The sequence below is a fragment of the Scyliorhinus canicula genome, chromosome 11, assembly GCF_902713615.1.
Source record: "Scyliorhinus canicula chromosome 11, sScyCan1.1, whole genome shotgun sequence".
Taxonomy (NCBI): Eukaryota; Metazoa; Chordata; class Chondrichthyes; order Carcharhiniformes; family Scyliorhinidae; genus Scyliorhinus; species Scyliorhinus canicula.
The window spans coordinates 122,312,997-122,337,769 of record NC_052156.1 but is presented as its reverse complement, the minus strand read 5'-3'; positions in this window follow the sequence as shown (position 1 = coordinate 122,337,769).

Sequence of the window (24,773 nt, the reverse complement as noted above, 5' to 3'; positions counted from 1 at the left end):
ATGTTACAAGGTTTTCAAAAGACAGCATCGGATTTTCTGGGAATATTAAATTTCTAATAAGCCTGTAAGTTTGGGATCCACAAACTGAAAGCAGAAAGTACGGGCTTACCCGAAATGAATGAAAAATGAAAATGAAAACTCTCTCCTATAATTTCATTAGTGGTGAAGAAATAGCGAATCTTTCAACATAGTGAACCCAGTCTTCAATCTCTGGGTCAAAAGGATCGATTTTTCCAAAAAGGCGCGATTTTTTTTGCTTACTGTTTTTTATTAAAGTTCGAAGGCAGTCTCTTCCCCCCCCCCCCCCCCCCCCCCCCCAACCCACCCACCGATTCCTCCTACCAGTTATAGAGTAAATTAGGAGTCGGAAAATGAATTTATTGTTTGATATCATGCACGTACAACCAACAAGTGATGGAAAATAACCACTGACAAAAGAATATGCCTAAATAAAGAGCAGTGCACATAATGCCCAGGTAATGGGACAGCCAAGCGAACAGAAAGGCAAGTTATACTACTAATCAATCCAGTCAGATTTAGAAGCAGAACTGCCAAAGGTGTATATTTGTCCTGTCAGATCATGTTTCATTTTGAGCATTGAGACACCAGGTAAACATCCAGATCATAAAAAAGGTGATTTCCTAGCAACCACAAAAGCATGTATTTACACAGCAACATTGATGCAAGGAAACAGCCCAAGGCACTTTACAGAACATTATGAAACAAAATATAGCAGCAAGCCACAAGTGAACCGCGCCAAGCAATGTTGTTCGTTGGTGCGGGGCGGGGGCGGGGGCGGGGGGGTGGGTGGGTTGGTTTCGAAGGCAGTCTCCCCCACCCCACCCCCATCAGGCCGCCATCCGCCAGCAGGCATCACGGGGCTCGCCCAACGTCAACGTCCACAGTGAATGAAATGAAAATCACTTATTGTCACAAGTAGGCTTCAAATGAAGTTACTGTAAAAAGCCCCTAGTCGCCACATTATGGCGCCTGTTCGGGGAGGCTGGTACGGGAATTCAACTGTGCTGCTGGCCTGCCTTGGTCTGCTTTAAAAGCCAGCTCTTTAGCCCTGTGCTAAACCAGCCCCTTACAGGGGGGCGCCGGACAGGAGTTGCAGAGCTGGCAAGGGCAGCACCAGCCCATGGTACCCCCTGGCAGCAGGGATGGTCACCAGGGCCAGAGGCCCCCAAGGTGCTGGGCATCGACGGGGCGTGGGGACACAGTCCACAGTGCCAACCGGGGCCACCCGGTAGCCCGTTGGACCTGGTTAGGCATAGGGATCTTACAGAGTTCGGTGCACAGGTGCCCCCGTGCCATCACAGAAGCTCTATATGCCCAGTCGGCACAATACATCCATTTCAATAAGACTGAGCCGACAAGGATGCCCCTCACACTTCTGCCAAAGCACAGAGGCAGGTTGTAACATTGTGCACAGGTATTTGACATGAAAACATATATACAGATATGTTCCCTCGTCCTTATCACTAAACTGTGCCCTGCACCCATGCCAACTTAACTGATGTGTAATTTTCTCAAGGCCCACTGCTGTCCCAGCCAGGGTCTGCATACACGCTGCCTCAGAGCAAAGGGAGTGGACCACCTCTGTCGGGGGCTGCGCCACATCAACCTGTGATTGTGCCACCACCTTCTGGGTCTGTACCACATCAGCAACTGACTGCACCATCTCTCCCTGGGACTGGGCCACCTCTCTCTGTGTCCGTGCCACTTCGGCCAGTGCCTGGGAAATGCCACCAACGCTCTCAGCCATCTCCGCTGTGACAAGGCCATGCTCAGGAGCGCCACTGCAACGTGCAGGTGGCTCCGGCACATGGTTGTCTGTGAGAGGGCAACCCTGTCCTTGACCTCGGCCACCGCCTGCACAGATTGCCCCAGGCCTTGGACATGCTGATCCATAGCCGAAACCCTCACTCCGAAGGCCTCCACCGTGGATGCCACCCTTGCAGTGTTCGCCTGGGTGGCACACATGGTTGGCACCACTTCATGTTCCTGCAGGCGGTTGGCCTCCTCCACCTGAGTCTGCAGGTGCTGAATACTCGTCGACAACCCCTTATGCAGTCCCTGGCTGTGTGACTGCACCTTTACTATCGATGGGACTGTCCGCTCCAGAAGCCCGAAACCCATATGGACGGCCTGGAGTGGGCCTTTCCTCTGACCGTCCGCGCCCCCTTGGGTGCTCCTACCTCCACCTGCTGTATCGGAGCATTTGTGTGGTGCGCACCAGAAAGTGTCCCAGGAGCTTATTCACTAAACTGCCCAACAGAGGTGAGTGTCTCTGGGATGGTGGAGGGTGATGGAGACAGCAGTGACTGGAAATCAGTGTCATCCTCCGACTCGAGTCTGGGGTGTTCTGGGTTTCAGGCCTTTGGCTCGCTTCCGTGTCGGTGTCCTCGTTACTTCTCGGCACCTGGGGCCCCGGCTGGGGCGGGCGATACAAGAAGGGCCCGCATCATCACCAGCAGCTTCTGCAAGACACAAGACAAGAAGTATGATTAAGCCACGGGCCAGAGGTTGGGGGGTTGGGTGGAATGTGGTGGGGTTATGTCGGGGTGGTGTGGATGTGGGGTTGATGTGAGTTTGGTGTTGGGGGGGGCAGCACGGTGGCACAGTGGTTAGCATTGCTGCCTACAGCGCTGAGGACCTGGGTTCGAATCCCGGCCCTGGGTCACTGTCCGTGTGGTGTTTGCACACTCTCCCCGTGTCTACGTGGGTTTCGCCCCCACAACCCAAAAGATGTGCAGGATAGGTGAATTGGCCACGCTAAATTGCCCCTTAATTGGAAAAAATAATTGGGTACGCTAAATTTATTTTAAAAAAGTTTGGTGTGGGGTAAGTCCAGTGTGGGGGTGACAGTGGTGTGAGGGTAGTGTCGGGGTGTGAGGTTGGTGTTGGGGGGGTCAACACATGTGTTACAGGGAGCCATAACTCACCAGCTGCTCACTTCCTCGCCCAATGCCAATCTCCACCCCAGCGACTGCCCTTTCATCGGGCCCGCCGACCACGTCCAGTTCCCTCTCCTGTGACGCGGTGAGGGGCCACTGGCCCAGCAGTCCCCCTCCAGTTGTTTCCTGCTAATGGCCGACCTTCTCCTGGGGTGTGGTGGGGTAAACAGAAAATGCACAGTGTCAGACAGTCCGGCGCATGCAGTCCAGGGGCACCGTGCTGCCTACTCACCCTGGCACCCCTGAGGAAGTTGTGCAGTTTCTCCTGGCACCGCTGGCCAGTCCGGATGGTGTTGCCTGTGGCGCTTACGGCCTCTGCCATCTGTGCCCAGGCATGGCAAACGGCAGCAGCTGGCAGCCTTCTTCCCGGGCTGGGGTACAGGTACGCCACCTCTCCTCCATGGTGGCCACCAGGGCCTCAAGCTCAGCATCTGTAAAACAGAATGCCGTTCTCCTCACTGCCATTGTGTTGGTAGGGATGTTGGGTGTGGGGAGTGAAGTGTGCATATGCAGCTGCAGCTTGTCAATCTCCTGAGTGTCAGTAGCAAATCCAGCACCGTTTCACATTGGAATTGATTGTGTTCCACGTGGCACCAGTGCTAGCCCCTCAAAGGTTGCTGAATCGGTCCAGGTATTGCGCTAGAAGTGCGCGAATGTTGTTTCGGCGTCAATACTTCGGGCGGGATTCTCTGATTGCCGTGCTAAAATCGCATTCGGCGACTGGACAGAGAATCCCTTTAGACGCCAAAATCGGGGGCGGCACCATTTTTCCAATGCTCCGCCCTCTCGCCCTCTTCAAAATGGATTGATCACTGAGTATGTGTCATGTGAGTGTACCTTTAAGAAATGGGTGTTTATAAATGGGTGTGTATATAAAAATCTGTAGTGAGAGTACCTTTGAGAAATGGGTGTTTACTACTGCAGTGATGTCAGAGTGTTGGAGCTGAAGCCAGACCAAGCAGGTGTACTGCTGTTATCGCTGCCATCAAAAGACTATCTCTTGATCATTTGGTGAATTTAGAATTATAAATGTTTTCAGTAGTGACTTTAATCTGATGTGCTTCTGATAAAGGTTTTGTTTTTAAGTCACATGGATATTAAAAAGAAAAGCTTCAAGGTTTACTTTGTGTTGTAGTCCTTGGGGGTTGTATTTGAATTAATGGTTTCTAAGATGTTCACTGTATGTTTTAAAAAGGTGAACTTGAGTTCATAGAATAAACATTGTTTTGCTTTAAAAAATACTTTTCCATTTCTGCTCTACCATACCTGTAGAGTGGGCCGTGTGCTCCCCATACCACAATCTATTAAAAGTTGTGGGTCAGGTGAACTCCATGATGCACTTTGGGGTTCTCTAAACCCAGGCCGATAACACTATCTGGCAGGCCGGGTCATGTTGTACGTATGGCGCGACCGCTGCAGGTCGCCATCGTGCGCATCCATGGTCACGGACCTGTCAATTCACCATCTGTATCTGCAGGTAAAGCCAAGGGCTTTACATGATGTGGCTGCTGGCCCCCACTGGGCGGAGCATTGGTGCGGTGGCGGAGCCGACTTCTTGGTCGTAAGACTAGACACATAACCTCAAAATCGTAGAATCCAGCCCTTAGTCTCAGGACGGAGAATTCCGCCACCTGTGTCTGTGTTTGCAGTCTCAAAAAATGTTTGTTAAAGTAACTTATAGTGCTATCATTATAGCATTATCAGTGCATGATTGTTCCCACAATCTATCATTATCATAGCTAGGAGGGGGGACGGGGGTGTTCGGCGGTGGTTGGTTTTAATTTCACAGTTTTGTTGACTGACCCTGCAGGTATTACAAATGAGCTGTATTCATTGTGTGACTTTCAACATGATTGTTTGTTTTCTTTGCTCAACTTATTTCAGGCATTTCAACATATTGAATGGACTGTATTCTCCGCTGTCAGAATTTTCCATTGAGCATGCAGCACACCCACGCCTGAGGATTTCCTGATGGCATGGGGTTGCACCTTTGCAGCTTTGTTCCTTGAGATATCCATTTTGTGTGTCATCTCTCCAGGTTCATATCTGTGAAGTGTCTCTTTTTGCTCCATACATGTGGCAACTTCGACAGCAGCTTTTAGAATTAAATCACTTACAGAAGGCAGCTTCCTCTGAATAGTTTCACTGCGGAATTCACAAGCCAGCCTATCATGAAGAGTATCATCAAACGTTGTACCAAACTCGCATTATCTTAGCTAGTCTTCAGAGAACTGTAGAATGCTTTCACCTTCTTCCTGACTACAGCTGTAGAACCAAAACCTTTCTGCAATCCATAATGGCTGAGGAGAGAAATGTCCCTTTAAGATTTCCATTAATAGGGGATTTTCACAGTAACTTCATTGCCGTGTTAATGTAACAATAATAAAGATTATTATTATAATTCAACGTAGGACTTATCTCCTGGTTTTGCTGGGTGCGCTAAATTCTGTAACTGTATAAACATTTTACAGTCAACCGAGTTAAGAAATATCATAATAATAATATAATAATAACTTATATAATTGTCCCAAGCAGGCTTACATTAACACTGCAATGAAGTTACTGTGAAAAGCCCCTAATCACCACATTCCAGCACCTGTTTGGGTACACAGATTGAGAATTCAGAATGTCCAAATTACCCAACAGCACGTCTTTTGGGACTGTGGGAGGAAACCGGAGGGCCCGGAGGAAACCCACGCAGACACGGGGAGAACGCGCAGACAGTGACCCAATCCAGGAATCGAACCTGGGACCCTGGTGCTGTGAAGCAACAGTGCTAACCACTGTGTCACCACATCGCTCTTTAGGCCCTCTGATGTCTGATTCTCTATGAGAAACAATTGAAATCTTTCCTCGTGTAAATTCCATCATGCCTCATATTCCTCAACGCATCCATGTCACCCATTTTTCCCACCATTTTTGAATCCCGGCTCCAGGATCTACACTCCCTTCCTTACGATTTTTAATGGAAAGTATGGAACACACAATCCCTTTTCACAAACAACTAGGAATTGATTTCCATTATGCCTGACCGGTGTTCGAATATTTCCCTGAGTAGTGAGAGGCCCACGGAGAGTTGGCAGACTTCAAAATCACCGTTCCCCGCAGCCTGTTTAGCTTTGTCACATGCGCGGCCCCTGTAGCCCTGACCCCATTCACATCAACTCAAGTAAGTCTTCCCCGACCAATGGTCTTCTTACTCACAGTTGCGGTCGAAATATTTTTTTTCAAACCTTGTTCCTCGGCAGCAGTGCTTCGCCCGACATCTGTGTGTTTGTGGGTCCGGACCTGAGCGTCTTCTGGTGTTCCCGATGCTGATCCACTGTTAGTCAGTGAAATCTTCTTTTCTTTCAACAATTTTTCCTACCTCAATCTGCGTTGCTAATCTCTCTTGTTATATTTCTTTGTTGTTGCAAAGAGAAAAGGTATGGAGGTGCCAAAACTCTGGATTCTCATAAATGAGAGGTTTATTCACACAATCAAAGATGGTGATGTCCCCAAAGCCTGCGTACAACTCTCTGCTGACATCACCACACATCATGTGATGAATAACCAGCAGGAATGTATTCCCTGATACATAACAATACCTTCCTCTACCTTCTCCGTTGACTTCAACGGCCTCTGGAAGCCAAAATATCATGCCGGACCACCATTTGACCAGACACATGCCACATTCCCACCCCCGCTGACCTTGCTGACCCTATTTAGACATGTTTCACGCTGGCTGTCACTTTAGTGGCATTATTGTGAGCACCACACAGCTGCTGATGCACATCAGGTGGAGGCAGGAACATCTAAGGTAGACAGGAGTCGCGAGGTCTGCTGGATCCCAGGACTCAGCTGGGTCCCAGGCAGATGGCGAGCCTCTGAGCAAGGTTCTCCCAGTGCTGTTGCAGATGATAGGCCAGAGCCGTGAGATTCAGGATGGGGTATCAGTGACATTCCAGTGACTGCAAAGCTGATTGGAGGAGTTCCAGATACGTCAGGTGCAGGAGATCAAATAAGGGCAGGACCTACTCAGTTAATGGTAGGGAGTTGGGGACAGTTACAGAACAAAGAGATTTAGGAGTACAGGTTTATAGCTTCTTGAAGCTGGAGTCACAGGTAGACAGGATGGTGAAGAAGGCTTTTTATTGGGTTTTATTGGTCAGAATATTGAATACAGGAGTTGGGACGTCCTGTTGAAGTTGTACAAGATATTGGTAAGACCACAAATGGAATACTGTGTTCAGTTCTGGTCACCCTATTATAGGAAGGATTTTGTTAAAATAGAAAGAGTGCAGAAGAGATTTACGAGGATGCTACCAGGACTTGATGGTCTGAGTTATAAGGACAGGCTGGATAGACTGGGACTTTTGTCCCTGGAGTGTAGGAGGTTAGGGGTGATCTTATAGAGGTCTATAAAATAATGAGGAGCATAGATAAGGTAGATGGTCAATATCTTTTCCCAAAGGTAGAGGAGTCTAGAACTAGAGGGCATCAGTTTAAGGTGAGAGGGGAGAGACACAAAAGAGACCAGAGGGGAATTTTGTTCACACAGAGTGTGGTGAGCATCAAGAATGAGCTGCCAGAGGCAGTGGTAGAGGCGGGTACAATTTTTCCTTTAAAAAACAGACAGTTACATGAGCAGGGTGGGTATAGAGGGATATGGGCTAAATGCGGGCAAGTAGGACTAGGTTAGTGATAGAAACTGGGTGGCATAGACAAGCTGGGCCAAAGGGCCTGTTTCCATGATGTAAACATCTATGACTCTATGAGGAGATGGTGCCTGCAACGTGTGGTCCAAGGGCAACACTGCAAGGGGGCGACTGAAGTGGAAAATCTGGAGCACGACATCCGCACCTTGAGTGCTGGTGTCTAAGGCATGGCTCAGTCTGTGACGACCATGGCTGAGGGCCTTGACCACATGTCCCAGTCGATGAGGGATATGGGCCAGCCGCAGGTGGACATTGCCAAGGCACTCCAGAGCATGGCCCAGTCATTGAGGAGCATCGCTGAGTGTGTTGACACCAAGGTGCAGACAATTGGGAGCCTCCAGGACTGGCTGAGCCCGATGACTCAGAGGCTGCTGGAGCTCACTCCAGCTGCCCTGCAATCCTATGGAGACAACCAGGGCCCTACAGGCCCCCTCAGGGAGGGGGAGGTGCTGGAGCCCAGCCTGGGGCCTGCCACCACGGAGACAACGGCTGTCTCCAGTTCTTCTGAGTCCCACCCTCCTGACACCGGCACATCTCAAGGACAACGGGCAGAACAGAGTGGCACAGCGACACCCATTACACCGGTAAGTCAGCTAGGGCTGGTTTAGCACAGGATTCAGACTTTATCAGATCCTGAGGAGAACCAGAGCTTTCCTCACAGTGAGTGATCATCACACTCCTGCTTTGTAGAGTGTCCCACTGACAGTGCTGACACAGGCCCATCACCCTGGATTGATGTTACATAGACCCTTGAAGGGAGTAACCAGGTGGTTGAGAAGGAGGCGGTGTGATAGCAGGGATGGGTTGGGGAAATTAGGGGGAAGGAGTTGATCTGACAGACACAGCCTTGTCCCAGGAGATTCTGATTAGGGCCCTCCTGGTCCCCTTGGCATATTGGCCCCTGGCTGTAACCTGTCCTTCATCCTCCAACTCTTCCTCGGGCTAGTTGTCTGGGGCATCAAAGCAATGGGGACAAATCCAGCAGCCCAGGCACCTTGGTGGCCTGTTCCAGGTCATAGATGATATAGTCTGATGCCCAGAATATAGGTTTAGGGCTGCAGTGACCATGACGGCTACTGGAAACAGGTGTCCTCCTCCTCCATAGGGTGCCATGTCTGCGAGGACATGGCACAGGTGCCTCACTGTATCCCTGGTGAGATGGAGTCTTCTGTGGAATAGGCTGCCTGTCATCTCATGACAGGACCAACGACGCCTGTACACCTTGGGCCGTCGTTGGCCTCCCCTTCTGGCCCTCTCCTCAGCCTGATGGGCGACCGGGTATTCAGGGTGTGCGGCGGCTCCCTGCACATGGGGTGCCACCTCCATCCTGCGTGGTCGTTGCTGCCTATCAGACATGGCACCTGTACCTTCGGGGAGACACTTGAGAGTGCAGGAGTGTGAAGTGCTTTCAAAACTAACTAGGCTAATTCTTCATTTGAAATAGCCCTCAGCTGTGAAGGCCTATCACAGTCAAAGGGGGCAAAATAATAATAATCGCTTATTGTCACAAGTAGGCTTCAATGAAGTTACTGTGAAAAGCCCCTAGTGGCCACACTCCAGCGCCTGTTCGGGGAGGCCAGTAAGGGAATTGAACCGTGCTGCTGGCCTTGTTCTGCATTACAAGCCAGCTGTTTAGCCCACTGTGCTAAACCAGCCCCGTTAAACTGATTTTCATGAGATACGCTGCAGCTGGGAGAGTTTGGGAGGACAGACAGGCTGCGGCTGTGGTTACCCTGTTATGGCTCCCCACAATATTTAAAGATGGTTTGAAGGCCTCACAGATGCAAAGCCCCTTACACGGCTCCCCCCTCCCCATCCCTCTTCCACAGCCCAGGGGCGATCTAGACCTGGAACGCTCCCGCTCCCCCAAACAACCCCAGCCACCCTGAAGGGCCGTCCACCTCCCGGGAACTGGGACAGCATCTCTGGTTCCCTTGAGCTGCAGGCCGGTAAATGGAAAAGGCTACTCACCATCTCACTTCCCCTCGGTACACATTGCGCCAACTTCACGTTTTTGTAAAGTTGGTAGGCCACTGCATTTGACTTCAACCTTGTTAATGAGATTGAAATGAATGAAAATTAGGCTTAATGTCCTTCTTGCCATTTTTGGGTGGGATCCGGAACTTACCATCGGGAGTGGGCCGGGTGAATTGAAAAATAGTTTGCGCCCGGTACACATTTCAGTTTTGGCCTTTCCCGCTATTCAACTGATGTGTCCAGATCAGCACATGGCACAATGAGTTGGTTAAATCATGCCCACAGAGAAACTATTTCCTCCGGTGTGAAAAATCCAGAACAAGGCCTCATCTTAAAAATAGACTGAGTCATTTATTGGTAACATCAGGAAGCACTTTACACATTCAGGGTAATGCAAACCTGGAACTCACTTCCTCAAAAGACTGAAATTTGAACAAATTTTATATGGTCAGATTATCAAGGGATGTGGAACAAAGGTGAATACAGGGAACTGAGGTGCAGACCAACCAGAATCTATTTGAATGGTAGAGCATGATTGAGGGTTTGATTGGTCTACTCCTGTCCTATGTAGCTGCGGTTCCATGAATGAATTCCCTCATCTACATATATCATGATGGCTTTACCTCAGTTCTATATTTAAGCTGATTACCCCAGGCAGAAGGTGAAATGTCTTGGATGAGATTTGTGTGGTTGGATGGACATTTTGGAGGATAGGATTTATAATCAATAGGCAGATACTGGCTACTCTTTTCCACAGTAGATCTTTAATCTTCAGCACCAATAATCAGGGTGAGAAGAATTAGGAGGAAACTTGATATTATTCAGTAGCAATTGTTTATGTGTGACTGTGGAGACCCAATACCGGCAAATAGCATTAGATTCAGCCACCGTGTTGCGCCCGGCTCTGTACTGGGCGCAACGGATGAATCCCGTGAGAGACCTAAATCACGGGTCCTCTGACTTACTCTGCCCGTCACGATCTGGATCACACCCTCACTGGGCGTGATCTAGATAATGAGATTTAACAGAGCCATTAGGCACATTTAAATACCCGGACACCGTATGCATCCAGCACCCGGAAGTCAATGGCTGCACCTGCGAGATCTCAAGTGAGCGCTGTTTAGCACTGGTTTCCACAAACATGGACCAAGCGTGATGGCATCTCAGATATCTTGCAGGCCATTATTGTTCTCAGGGTGGTCAGGAGCAGGGCAAAATAGAACCTTGGCACTCTTCCTGGCACCCAGGCACCAACTTGGCACCACCAGCCTGGCACTCTGGCAGTGCCATGCCGGCTTTGCTTGGATGTCCAGGTAACACTGCTAGGAGTGCTGCCAGTGTGCTACATTGGCAGTGCTGAGATGCCCAGATACCAAGTTGGCATTGCCAGGGGTCAGGCCCTGGGGAGCCTTGCCCAAAAGAGGCGCGATGATGGGGGATTGAAGGGGCAGGGTCCTGAAAGCAAGGTGGGGGAACGCCTGTAGAAATCGTGGCAGCAGTTCAAAATATCACCTCGATCTGTGAAGAGCCAGTCTTGCAGGAAATCTGTCTAAATGTGGCCGTGAGAGGGGAAAACTCCCCATGGTCCAGAAAACGGCAAAGTGCCGGTGAATAGTGGGGTGAATCTCGGGGCTACAGTCACTGAGAAGTACCCTTCCAGAAATGCCCGAAAGCAGACTTAGAATTTTTTCTCCTGCATCACTCCCATCATTGCTTTCTATAAAGTTTAACATTCTTCACGCATTGGTAAGTTCAACAGTTTATTGCACTGCTGTAACCTGATTCCACACCCACAATGTCATTTATTGGCTTTTCCTAAGTACTTGTTTATAGCAGAGGATTAGTTCCTTCAAGTTCAATTGGAATGCATCCAAACATCTTGAAAATCATTGCTGAGCTGGAATTTCTTGTGAGTTTCCAGTCAGCTCATAGTAAGTGATAAGATTCAAGTCAGAGAGACATAAATGATGATTTCAGCAGCAGATAACCTAATGCAGGACAGGGACTTGCAATGTTATGGAGGTGGAGATAGGCAATCTCCTTGATGCCATGGTTATATACTTAGAAGCTGACCTCAGTCAAAGATAACATCGGGGTTGCAAACAGTGGAGAGAGAGAGAGATGGAGATGGTGGCTATGGGGTGGCATGTGTGATTGGACTGGAGACAATGGGCGGGATTCTCCGTTTCTGAGTCTATAAGCTGGATGCTCTGATTTTGAGGCTATGTCCAGAGGAAGTGTCTAGTTTTACGATGAAAAAGTCGGCGGTGTCCCTGCACCGATGCTTCGCCCAGTGGGGGGCTAGCAGCTGTGCCAGGTAAAACCCCCGCCGTTCCCGACATAAACGGCTTGAGAATTGCCAGGTCCGCACGCCGATGACCTGCAGCGGTCGCGCGTACAACATGGTGACGGATACGTGCGGACCCAGCCTGCCAGATAGTGCCCCCTGTACCCCTCTCGCCACCCTGGTCCACCGTCCACCAGTCCCCCTTCCCTCGCTAAAGCCCCCCAGGCCAGCGGAATGGCTCCCCACACCCTGGCTGTGGCGGCACTGGATACAGTCTGCAGCCGCCACACGAGGTTGACGAAAACCCAGAGCACATGTGTCCCGCGCCATCGGAAACTCACCCAGTCGGGGGCGGAGCATCAGGGGAGGGCCTTCAGGTGATGTCCTATTGCCGTCCCAACGGCGTGTGTTGTGCTCCCTGATGACGGAGTTTTGGAGGGGGCGGAGCATCCGAAAACAGGCGCCGATTTCGGTGATTACGATATTGGTGTCGAACAATGGAGAATCCCGCCCTAAATGTTGACGCCGGGGCAGAATTCATGGACTTTCCCGACAGCAAAACTGGTGCCGTACCTGGATCAATTCAGCAACTGTGGAGGGGTTAGCACCGGCGCCATGTGGAACACAATTGATTCCAATGAAAAATGGTGCGGAATTCGGCAGGTCCGTGAATGACACTTGAGAGGCTGACAAGCTGCAGCCGCATATACACACTTCACTCCCCACACACAACATCCCAGCCAACAAGATGGCACTGGTTGTGCTGGGGCATGCCCATATGAGCTGATGGGTCGACTGGGGCAGGAGGGCATCTAACGGAGTGTCCTGGGGGGATACCCATACGACCTGTGGCCCTAAATTCACAAAGGGCAGTCAGCGGTGTGCACAGCTGCATGGTTGCTGTGCCGGCTGCAGCAATGATGTTCTGTGGCCGTCCACCCCGACCCCACAGCCTGTTTCCTGGCCACCCCCGCTACTCCCCACCCAGTCCTGGCAGAAGCTCCCCGGCCAGTGGAACAAATGTCAGTAAACTATGGCGATGTTAAATACTTTCCGTACACCCTCTCTCACCCTCAACAGCCACGACTCCGGTTTCACGATCTTTAAAAGCACAAGTGAGCCGCTCGGTTGGGAATTCGGCCCATTGGAGGCAGCGCATTGCGGAGGCCCCGGAGAATACTGGGTTGGGCCCGCTAATGACATGCAAAGGGTGTTTACTGTCCGTGTGTTCCTGATCACATTGACACTGCTGCTGTGGTGATGTGAGAATTGTGATTCGGCATCAAATTGCGACTAAGATGGATATGAAGCTGTCAGTAAGCAATTGACAGCTGCACAAATATTGCAGTGCAAGTGAAGTGAAAGAGAGTGGGCGGGATTCTCCGAGCCTCCGCGCCGAAATCACGATTGGCGTGGGAGGTGGAGAATGGGCTTTGACTCCGAAATCCGGCGTGACACCGCTCCCGCAATTCTCCGGTCTGGAGAATCACCGCGAATCGCGCATGCGCGGTCTACGCATAATGGGTAGGGGGCCATTGACAGAGCCCTCTCCCCCGCAATTCACCGACAACAACTAGCCGAGGTCCTGACGCCGTGGTTCTAATCACGTTTTGCCCGTCGGGAATGGTCAGCGGCAGCGTCTGCGGCCACCTGGTGGGGGGGGGGATTCTTCAACGGGACGGGGGGGGGGGGGATGCCTCAGGGACAGCCAGGCTAGCGACCAGGAGCCACTGATCTTGGGGGGAGGGCCTATATTGTCGGAGCCTCTCCGCGTTGTGAGTCTGCCATTTCGCACGGGGCGGCCACTAAAGGCCGGCACCGGGCGCATACGTGGACTCCTGACCAGAGTGCAGGGTCCCAGATCGGCAGGCATGCTGCGTGGAATACTCCAGGGCCCTGCTTGCCCCTTCAGGTAGGAAGATCACTCTGGACTTTCTTGAAGAAAAGCCCGTGTTTTGACACTGGAGTGGGGTCATAGTCCCATTATTGGAGAATCTCGCCCTGTACTTTTCCCCCCTACTTCAGGCCTGCTTTCTTGCACCCCCTTCATGCCCCTGCTTCATGCAACTCCTTCAGCCCCCTTTCTGCGGCATGGTAGCACAGGGGTTAGCACTGTTGCTTCACAGCGCCGGGGACCGGGATCAATTCCCAGCTTGGGTCACTGTCTGTGCGGAGTCTGCACAATCTCCCTGTGTCTGCGTGAGTTTCCTCCGGGTGCTCCGGTTTCCTCCCACAAAAGTCTACTGGTACCGGGGAGTGGAGTTGTCACACTTCAGAATACGGCCAGCTGCTGAAAATTTGGCAAATAATGATTGTTCAATTCATACAGAATGAAACAGATCAAATTGATATGCCAGGTGGCATTTGGCCCAGTCAATCCCTATTGATGTTTACTGTCCACATTGCAAGCCAGTCATTCTAATGACATTTACCAACCTGTTTTACTTCATTCAACAATTTAATCTAATCTTAAATACTGTCATAGTTTCTGCCACAACTATTAAATCTTAAAGTGAATTCCCCAGCGACACAGTTTTCTGCACAAAGATATTTCTCCTGTCTTTGATTCTGCATATCTTGTAAGACTGGCTAGGCTGGGTTTGTTTTCCTTACAGCAAAGAAGGCTGAGTGGGGAACTGTTTGAGGTGTACAAAATTATGAAGGACTTAGATAGGGCAGATAGGAAGAAACCCTTCCCCTTAATAGAGGGGTCGAAAACCAGGGGCCATTGGTTTAAGGTGAGGGGCAGGAGATTTAGAGGCAACATGAGGAAAGTCTTCTTCACTAAGACAGTGGTGGGAATCTGAAACTAATTGGCTGAAGGGGTGTAAGAGGCGGGAACCCTCACAGCATTTAAGACCCATTTAGATGAGCACTTGAAATGCCATAGCCAACAAGGCTAAAGAACAAGTGCTGGAAAATGGAATTAGAATAGATAGGTGTTTGATAAACAGCACAGAAATGATGGACGCGATCGAACAACTTTGCCGCCCCAACTCGGTGACGTGACGAGGCTGTTAAACCTCGCAAGAGGCCTCTCGTGAGATTTGCGATGCTCAGAATGTCTCGCGAGGTGTAACGAGATCTGGCGAGACGACACAACCTGGATCACGCCCTCACTGGGAGAGCTCCAGATTCACATATGCAAGTGGCATTAGGCTCATTTAAATATGTTGGTGCCCAATTCTCCTGAGGCCCGGGAACGAATGCCTGCACCTGGGAAACCTCGCCGTGGCATCGTTTGACACTGATCCACACAAAATGGACAAGGCTGCAGGCCCCAAGAAATGGCCTGCGATACACGCACAAAACGGGACTCTGTTTTTTGGGCATTCTATCAGGCCCAAAGTGTCTGCATGACATAATTATGGTTAACAAAATGCAGCAGATTTAAAAATACAAGGCAAACTTCGTCAAACTATTCCAGTCATAAACATTTACTTGTCTCATGTCACCCTAATGTAGTCAGCATCCTATTTAAACCTTTCTGCAAATTGCCATAGAATCCCTACAGAGCAGGCGGAGGCCTTTCGGCCCATCGAGTTTGCATTGACCCTCTGAAAGAGCACCCTAGTAAGGTCCATGGCCTTACCCTATCCCCATAACCTCACCTAATCTTTTGGACACAAAGCAGTAATTTAGCATGGCTAATTCACACATCTTTGTACTGTGGGAGGAAACTGGAGCACTCGGAAGAAACCCATGCAGATGCAGGGAGAATGTGCAACCTCCACACAGACAGTGCCCGAGGATGGAATTAAACCCAGGTTTCTGACGCTGTGAGGCAGCCGTGCTAACCACTATGCCACTGTGCCGGCTGTCATGGTAGCTAAAAGTTCAGCCATTGCAGGCCTGGAATGTCAGTGCATCCCCCTTGGTTGAACTATTTTCAGCTGCTTCCGCCACTTCCCTTCAAAAGCAAGAGTGACCAATGATTTAACTGAGTTCATCTCCACTCGCTATTCCTCTAAAATTGGGACTTCCCGAGGCAAATCAAGGACATCGTAAACATCCCGTGGCACCTCTGAACATAAGATGACGTACACGGTAGTATTACAAAAGCAGACCAGAGACTCAATATTCTACAATGCGAGCTTTATGTCCTGTCTCCTCAATATTGCAACACCATGAGCAAAGGCTCAAATCAAGCATGGGAAGCAATACTCACTGTTTGTCCAGATGGGTACAGCTCTGACAAAGGAAGCTCAACAGCATTGAGGACAGGGCAGGCTGTTTGGTCAGTTCTCCATCCTTGAACTCAATATACACCTTCTCCATCACCAGTTCACTGTTACTGCTGTATGTAACACCTTGCAGCAACTCTCCAAGCATCCTCCTGGAATGGCGACGGCCATCTTGGGAACACCATCATCTCCAAGTTCGCCTCCCCGTGGACAACATTCTCAGATGGAAATACATGGCTGTTCCTTCGTCATCACTGACACAAAATCCTGGAATCCCCAACCTAACACAAGGACTGCAACAATCTAAAGAGACAGTCCAGAACTGCAATGTCAAAGAATGAAGGGAGGGATGACAATCGCAGCCCTACCGCCCTCCCCCAAATCCAAGAACAAATAAAGCCATGCATGGTTACTATCAAATTATATCATAATTCAATCCAGGAAAATGCGAGGTTATGCATTTTGGAAGATGTAACTCAAGAGCAGACTATATGGTCAATGGAAGAGTCCTGGGGAAAATTGATGTACAGAGAGATCTGGGAGTTCTGGTCCATTGTACCCTGAAGGTGGCAATGCAGGTCGATAGAGTGGTCAAGAAGGCATACAGAATGCTTGCCTTCATCGGACGGGGTATTGAGTACAAGAGTCAGCAGGTCATGTTACAGTTGTATCGGGCTTTGGTTAGGCCACATTTGGAATACTGTGTGCAGTTCTGGTCGCCACATTACCAGAAGGATGTGGATGCTTTAGAGAGGGTGCAGAGGAGGTTCACCAGAATGTTGCCTGGTATGGAGGGTGCTAGCTATGAAGCAAGGTTGAGTAGATTAGGATTGTTTTCATTGGAAAGACAGAGGTTGAGGGGAGACCTGATTGAGGTCTACAAAATTATGAGAGGTATGGACAGGGTTGATAGCAACAATCTTTTTCCAAGAGTGGGGGTGTCAATTACAAGGGGTCACGATTTCAAGGTGTGAGGGGAATAGTTTAAGGGAGATGTGCATGGAAAGTTTTTTACGCAGAGGGTGGTGGGTGCCTGGAATGTTTTGCCAGCGGAGGTGGTAGAGGCGGGCATGATAGCATCATTTAAGATGCATCTGGACAGATATATGAACGGGTGGGGAACAGAGAGAAGTAGACCTTGGAAAATAGGCAACAAGTTTAGATAAAGGATCTGGATAGCGCATGCTGGGAGGGCCGAAGGGCCTGTTCCTGTACTGTAATTTTCTTTGTTCTTCTTTGTTCAGGCTGGCAAGTCCATTACTGTTTTAGTAAAAATGCAACACATTCATTCAGGATTGCAGCTGACCACATTTTCCCACAGCACTCCTGCTTTGGTGCAGTCGGTGGCTGGCTAGATTTTGAGACCCTTCAGCTGAACCGTTGTACATTTGCTCTTTTCAATCATCTTAACGCTTTGCTTCAAGTGCAGCGAATGAAAAATTAAACTCTGGTTGAATATCATTTCAAAACTCCTTTATTCAGTTATCAGCAGATTTTCTTTGGAAGTATTACAATTCTACCCCACACTGAGATTGCTTTGATGTCATTATGCAAAACATTTACTTGCTTCTTTTATCCCAGTCTTTCACTAAAAATGTGAGGTGTAGGTAAGAGGTTGACTTACTATCAAGTTATTCCGATAAAAGGTTTCATATATCGACAATTAAAAAAAACATAAAGAAGCCTGATTTCATTTCTGAAACTACAAAAAAAATCTCAAATGTTCCAGGACATTTTTCATGGTAGCACAGTGGTTAGCATTGTTGCTTCACAGTGGCAGGGACCTGGGTTCGATTCCCGACTTGGGACATTGTCTGTGTGGAGTCTGCACATCTGTGTGGGTTTCCTCCGGGTGCTCCGGTTTCCTCCCACAGTCCAAAGATGGTCAGGTTAGGTGGATTGGCCATGCTAAATTGCCCTTAATGTCCAAAAAGGTTGGGTTGGGTGGGGTTGCTAGGTTACGGGGATAGGGTCGGGGTGTGGGCTTAATTAGGGTGCTCTTTTCAAGGGCCGGTGCAGACTCGATGCACTGTAAATTCTCTGAGAAATATGAACACCTTCTCACTTCAGTTGATCAATTGTCAACAGAAAGCTTCATGTGAAATTTCGAAGCTAATCTTTAAAAATCAATGGACAGGAATTCAGATAAACAAAACTGCAGTTCTTGGAATCAGAAACACTCAGTTTGATCTTCGACCAGACATTTATTGTCGAAGCACATTAAAACAACAATGCAAGGGAAATCTTTTACTCCTCATACCTATTGTAATTACTGAAAATGTATTGTCAATAGTAGCTTATTTCTTATTCAGTTAGGAAATACAGCAACGAAGCAACACTCCAAGTTCCAGCCGGGACCATCCTGAGGTGTCGGGTGTCTCTTGGTCTGACTTTCATCTGAGGGCATTATTGAGCTCTGCTGCTGTTTGGTCTCCGCTGCTCAGTGGGGGATCTCGTATTCTACGAGCCCCACAGGGACATTGATGCTTACTACCCGGGCATCAGGCGCAGACGTGCATGAATCGCAGCTGATCGTCACATTCAATGAATGGAACCCACTTCGGTTTGTGAAGATTGGCCTGTCACCTGCAGGGCTTATTGGGCAACCAGCATCCCACCAGGTTGGGCAATGACAGCGAGTACGGTCCATGAGATGGCGGATGCTGACAACCCGTTCTCCTCTGGTGCTCCGCATCATTTGACAATGTCTGATTCCCTCCCACGGTAACACTTCCCATCATCCACCTGGGTGATCCCTGCATGCGAGGGGCCATTCCATCACATGGTCCCACCGAATACCTCGGGTGACGGAGATGGGGAAGGGGGCGGGGTGCTCGTGGGCCGCAGAAGCAGTGAGTGCTGGCTGATCTGTGGTCCCTGGGCCAAGCCCAGTCCCAGCATCCACCCATTCCCCCTCCGCCCTTACCTGGGGTAATTACTGGCCCTTCTCTGTGGCCAATCCAGAGCAGCTCACCCATCACGCTCATTTGACAAAGCACCGATGCAGGATGTACCATTGTGCACAGGTTTTTAATGTGAAAACATATACACAGATTCTTGCCCAACCCCTCTCGCTGAACTGTGTCCTGCACCCGTGCCAATGTAACTGGTGTCACTTTTCTGGCCTTATGGATCCGAACACTATGCCTAGGTGGATCCCCGGATGGTATATCAGGAGTGGAGGTGGCCTGCTGTGATTCCCACCTTGCGACCTGGATCCCCGTTGGCAGTCGTGTTCCCGGGCACCTGGGCCTGGATGGGCCCGACTACACCTCGGGTGTTGCAAATGGCATGCTGCCACCCTGTTCTACCCGCTGCCCATGTAATGAGCCAGGGACAGGAGGGGGGCGGGGAATCTGAGGTATTGCGGTGTTCCAACAGCTACCCTGCGGGAATCATCGGCACGGGCTCCATCATCTCCTCCTCCCTTGGTGCGCCCGTGGCCCTTGGACTACTCCATGGGATGGGGGTGTGACCGGAGCAAACCTCTGAGGCTCCTCTGCCTCCTGATGTTGCCAGTCCTGAAGGCCCACTGCTGTCTCAACCAGGGTCTGCATGCTCACGATCATGGAACACAGGTACTCCCTCAGGTACTCCATCACCTTCTGGGTGTCTGCCATATAAACCAGTGACTGCACCATCTCCCTCTGACACTGGGCCACCTCCCTCTATGTCTGTGCTACGTCGGCCAGCTGCCAACACTCTCAGCCATAGCCCGCTGTGACTGGGCCATGCTCAGGAGTGCCGCTGCAATGTCCAGGTGGCCCTGGCAAATAGCTGCTTGTGACAGGGCAGCCCTGTCCTGGGCTTCGGCCAGTGCCCGCACAGCTTGCCCCAGGCCTTGAACATTTGGTCCATGGCCGAAACACTCCTCCGCAAGGTCTCCACCGCAGATCCCACCCATGCGGTGTTGGCCTGGGTGGCACTCATGGCCGGCACCACCTCACGCTTCTGTAAATTGTTGGACTCCTCCAACTGCACCTGCAGGTACTTGGTGTTTGCCAGCAACCCCTCATGTAGCCCCTGGCTCTGTGACTGCACCTCCAGATCATTGGGACCATCCTTTCCAGAAGGCCGAAAGCCATCTGGACGGCAGCTAGCTAGTCCTTGGGGCCGGCTGGCCCTCCCACTGTCTTCCCCCTTGGGAGTTCCTACTTCTTCCTGTTGTACGGAATCCTGATAGTGCTCCAGGAGTGTCTTCACTAAAGACTCTCGCCAAGGTGAGTGTCTCGGGAATGGTGGAGGGCGTTTGAGATAGCTGTGTTCGGAAATCAGCGACATTTCCCGGACTCGAGCTCTGGGTTGTCTTGGGTTGTGGGTCGAGGGCTCCCATCGATGTTGTCCTCTTCGTTGGTCAACACCTGGGGTTCTGTTTGTTGTTGGGTTGGGGGCGGGGGGGGACACCAGAAGGGCCTGCCCCATCATCAGCAAGCAGCTCCTGCAAGACAAGACAATTGATTGCATCGCAGGCTGGGGGCAGTGAGGGTGGTGGGGTGTGTGTTGGGGATGTGGGAGGGTGTACGTTGGGGAGGGGGCTGTTTTGGGGATAGGGAAGGGGGTGCAGAGGTTGTGGTGGTGGTGCAGCGGGCGTGGTGTCGGTGTGATGTAGGTGTGGTGTGAGTGTGGTGTGGGTGTGAGGGGGAGGAGGTGAGAGGGTGGTGGGGAAGTGAAGCTGGGGATGAAGCAGGAGATGTACAATGTTAGACAGTCCATCTGATGCATGCAGTTGATGGCTTCAGTGGCCAGAGCACCCGGCCATGGCGGCCATTATGAAAATGAAATGAAAATTGCTTATTGTCACGAGTAGGCTTCAAATGAAGTTACTGTGAAAAGCCCCTAGTCGCCACATTACGGCGCCTGTTCGGGGAGGCTGTTACGGGAACATTATGTGTTCCCGCATGCGATGCAGGGTGATGTACCATCAATTAGACTCGAGCCGTGAAGAAGTTCCAAATATCAGGCTTTAATTAACTAGTTGTTTGCCCAGCAGTCGGCTTACAGAGAAAAGCCGACTGCCGGCTGCTACGGGTTCTTATACCCGCCTCGTAGGAGGGGCTACCGGCCTCTCGGCCAATCGGCGAGAAGTCACATGACTAGTCTCAGCCAATTGGCAGAGATACACATGACCTGCCTGAGCCAATGGGCAGCGAGTCCTCTGCACCAATGGCAGCACTACTCTGAGGTACCGTAAACCTCCTAGTCATACCACCACACAGGGTGAATATTCCTCCGCCCTCTGAGGGGGGATAGTGTTAGGGTGTGTGCAGGATGGGGGTTGGTTCCGGGGACACACCGCTGCCTACTCACGCTGCCCGTGATGAGGAGGTCATGCAGCTTTTTCTGGCACTGCAGTCTGGTCCGGGTGGTGTTGCCCACAGCGCTGACCACTTCTGCCATCTATGTCAATGCCCAGCGAATGGCAGTGGTTGGCATTCTCCTTCCAATCCTGGGATTCCGGGCCGGCCGCCTTTCCTCCACGACATCAAGCAGGGCCTCCAGTTCCTTGTTGGTGAACATCGGGGCCGCGGGTCATCCTGTCACCTTGTTGGGTGGGATGGTGTGTGTATGGAGTGCAGTGTGCATATGCGGCTGCAACTTGTCAGCCTCCTGAGTGTCAATCACAGACCTGCCAAATCTGCTACCGTTTCTCATTGGATTGTGTTCCATGTTGGCCAGTGCTGCCCCTCAACGGTCGCTGAATCGGTCCAGGTGCAGCGCCAGTTGTGGTGTTGTAGAAGTCTACGGATCCTGCCCCGGCGTCAACACTTTGGGCGGAATTCTACGATTGCCGATCCCGAAATCGAGTCCAGCATCACCACAATCTGGGGCGGGGGGGGGGGGGGAGAAACCATTCCGTTGGCAGGGGGGGGGGTGCATCGGTGGGGGCTGGACTGGTGGGGGGTGGTCCGGGGGTGGTGAGGCTGGTTACATGGGAACAGTTTTTGGCAGTCCGGATCCGCGTGCAGCCGGCGTCATGTTGTACGGCGCGGCCACCGACGCTGTTGTTCTCCGGCTGTATCCGGAGATAAAGCCTGGGGCTTAACTAGCGGTGGAGTGGCTGCTAGCCCTCCACCGGACAGAGGATCAGTGCGGGGGCGGCGCCGTCTTTCTTGTCTGAAGACCAGACGGATCCTGCTGACGTGGCTGCCGGATCGACGAATCCAGCCCTCTGCCTCAGGAACAGAGAATCTGACCGAATACCTCAGCTAACAAAGGCTTTCTCCAGAGCACTGTGAAGATGCACCATGGTCCCTTTGATCCACTGTACTTCCTAGGGTCCAACTATTCATTGTACATTCCCTTGCCTGGTTTGCCCTCCCAAAATGCATTACCTCACACTTTTCCTGGTTAAATTCCATTTGCCACTCTGGCAACCGTCTAACCAGCCTGTCTGTATTATCTAATTCAGCAGGGGGATGGGAACCTAAATTGTAGTCCCAGTGTACAGGATGTTGAGAGTAGTGAGGTCAGAGATAGGGCTAAAAGTTCGAAAGAGGGCACCGGCAAGCAAGACGCTGGTTTGAAGTGTGTCTACTTCAACGCCAGGAGCATCCGGAATAAGGTGGGTGAGCTTGCAGCATGGGTTGGTACCTGGGATCTCTATGTTGTGGCGATTTCGGAGACATGGGTAGAGCAGGGACAGGAATGGTTGTTGCAGGTTCCAGGATTTAGATGTTTCTGTAAGAACAGAGAATATGGTAAAAGAGGGGGGGGGGGTGTGGCATTGTTAATCAAGGAAAGTATTACGGCGGTAGAAAGGACGTTTGAGGACTCGTCTACTGAGGTAGTATGGGCCGAGGTTAGGAACAGGAGAGGAGAAGTCACCCTGTTGGGAGTTGTCTATAGACCTCCAAATAGTTCCAGAGATGTAGAGGAAAGGATTGCAAAGATGATTCTCGAGAGGAGCGAGAGTAACAGGGTAGTTGTTATGGGGGACTTTAACTTTCCAAATATTGACTGGAAATACTATAGTTCGAGTACTATAGATGGGTCAGTTTTTGTGCAGTGTGTGCAGGAGGGTTTTCTGACACAGTATGTAGACAGGCCAACAAGGGGCGAGGCCACATTGGATTTGGTACTGGGTAAGGAACCCGGCCAGGTGTTAGATTTAGATGTAGGTGAGCACTTTGGTGATAGTGATCACAACTCGGTTATGTTTACTTTAGCAATGGGCAGGGATAGGTATCTACCGCAAGGCAAGAATTATAGCTGGGGGAAAGGCAATTATGATGCTATTCGGCAAGATTTAGGATGTATAGGATGGGGAAGGAAACTGCAGGGGATGGGTACAATCGAAATGTGGAGCTTTTTCAAGGAACAGCTACTGCGTGTCCTTGATAAGTATGTACCTGTCAGGCAGGGAGGAAGTTGTCGAGCAAGGGAACCGTGATTTACTAAGGAAGTTGAAGCACTTGTCAAGAGGAAGAAGAAGGCTTATGTTAGGATGAGACATGAAGGCTCAGTTAGGGCACTTGAGAGTTACAAGTTAGCCAGGAAGGACCTAAAGGGAGAGTTAAGAAGAGCGAGGAGAGGACACGAAAAGTCGTTGGCGGATAGGATCAAGGAAAACCCTAAGGCTTTCTATAGGTATATCAGGAACAAAAGAATGACTAGAGTAAGATTAGGGCCAATCAAGGATAGTAGTGGAAAGTTGTGTGTGGAATCAGAGGAGATAGGGGAAGCGTTAAATGGATATTTTTCGTCAGTGTTTACACTGGAGAAAGACAATGTTGTCGAGGAGAACACTCCGGTTCAGTCGACCAGGCTAGAAAGAATTGAGGTTCAAAAGGAGGAGGTGTTAGCAATTTTGGAATATGTCAAAATAGATAAGTCCCCTGGGCCAGATGGGATTTATCCTAGGATTCTCTGGGAAGCCAGGGAGGAGATTGCAGAGCCTTTGTCCTTGATCTTTATGTCGTCTTTGTCGACAGAAATAGTGCCGGAAGACTGGAGGATAGCAAATGTTGTCCCCTTGTTGAAGAAGGGGAGTAGAGACAACCCTGGTAATTATAGACCTGTGAGCCTTACTTCGGTTGTGGGTAAAATGTTGGAAAAGGTTATAGGAGATAGGGTTTATAATCATCTTGAAAAGAACAAGTTGATTAGCGATAGTCAACACGGTTTTGTGAAGGGTAGGTCATGCCTCTCAAACCTTATTGAGTTTTTTGAGAAGGTGACCAAACAGGTGGATCAGGGTAAAGCGGTTGATGTGGTGTATATGGATTTCAGTAAGGCGTTTGATAAGGTTCCCCACGGTAGGCTATTGCAGAAAATAATGAAGTATGGGATTGAAGGTGATTTAGCGGTTTGGATCAGTAATTGGCTAGCTGAAAGAAGACAGAGGGTGGTGGTTGATGGCAAATGTTCATCCTGGAGTTCAGTTACTAGTGGTGTACCGCAAGGATCTGTCTTGGGGCCACTGCTGTTTGTCATTTTTATAAATGACCTGGAAGAGGGTGTAGAAGGATGGGTTAGTAAATTTGCAGATGACACAAAGGTCGGTGGAGTTGTGGATAGTGCTGAAGGATGTTATAGGATACAGAGGGACATAGATAAGCTGCAGAGCTGGGCTGAGAGGTGGCAGATGGAGTTTAATGTGGAAAAGTGTGAGGTGGTTCACTTTGGAAGGAGTAACAGGAATGCAGAGTACTGGGCTAATGGCAAGATT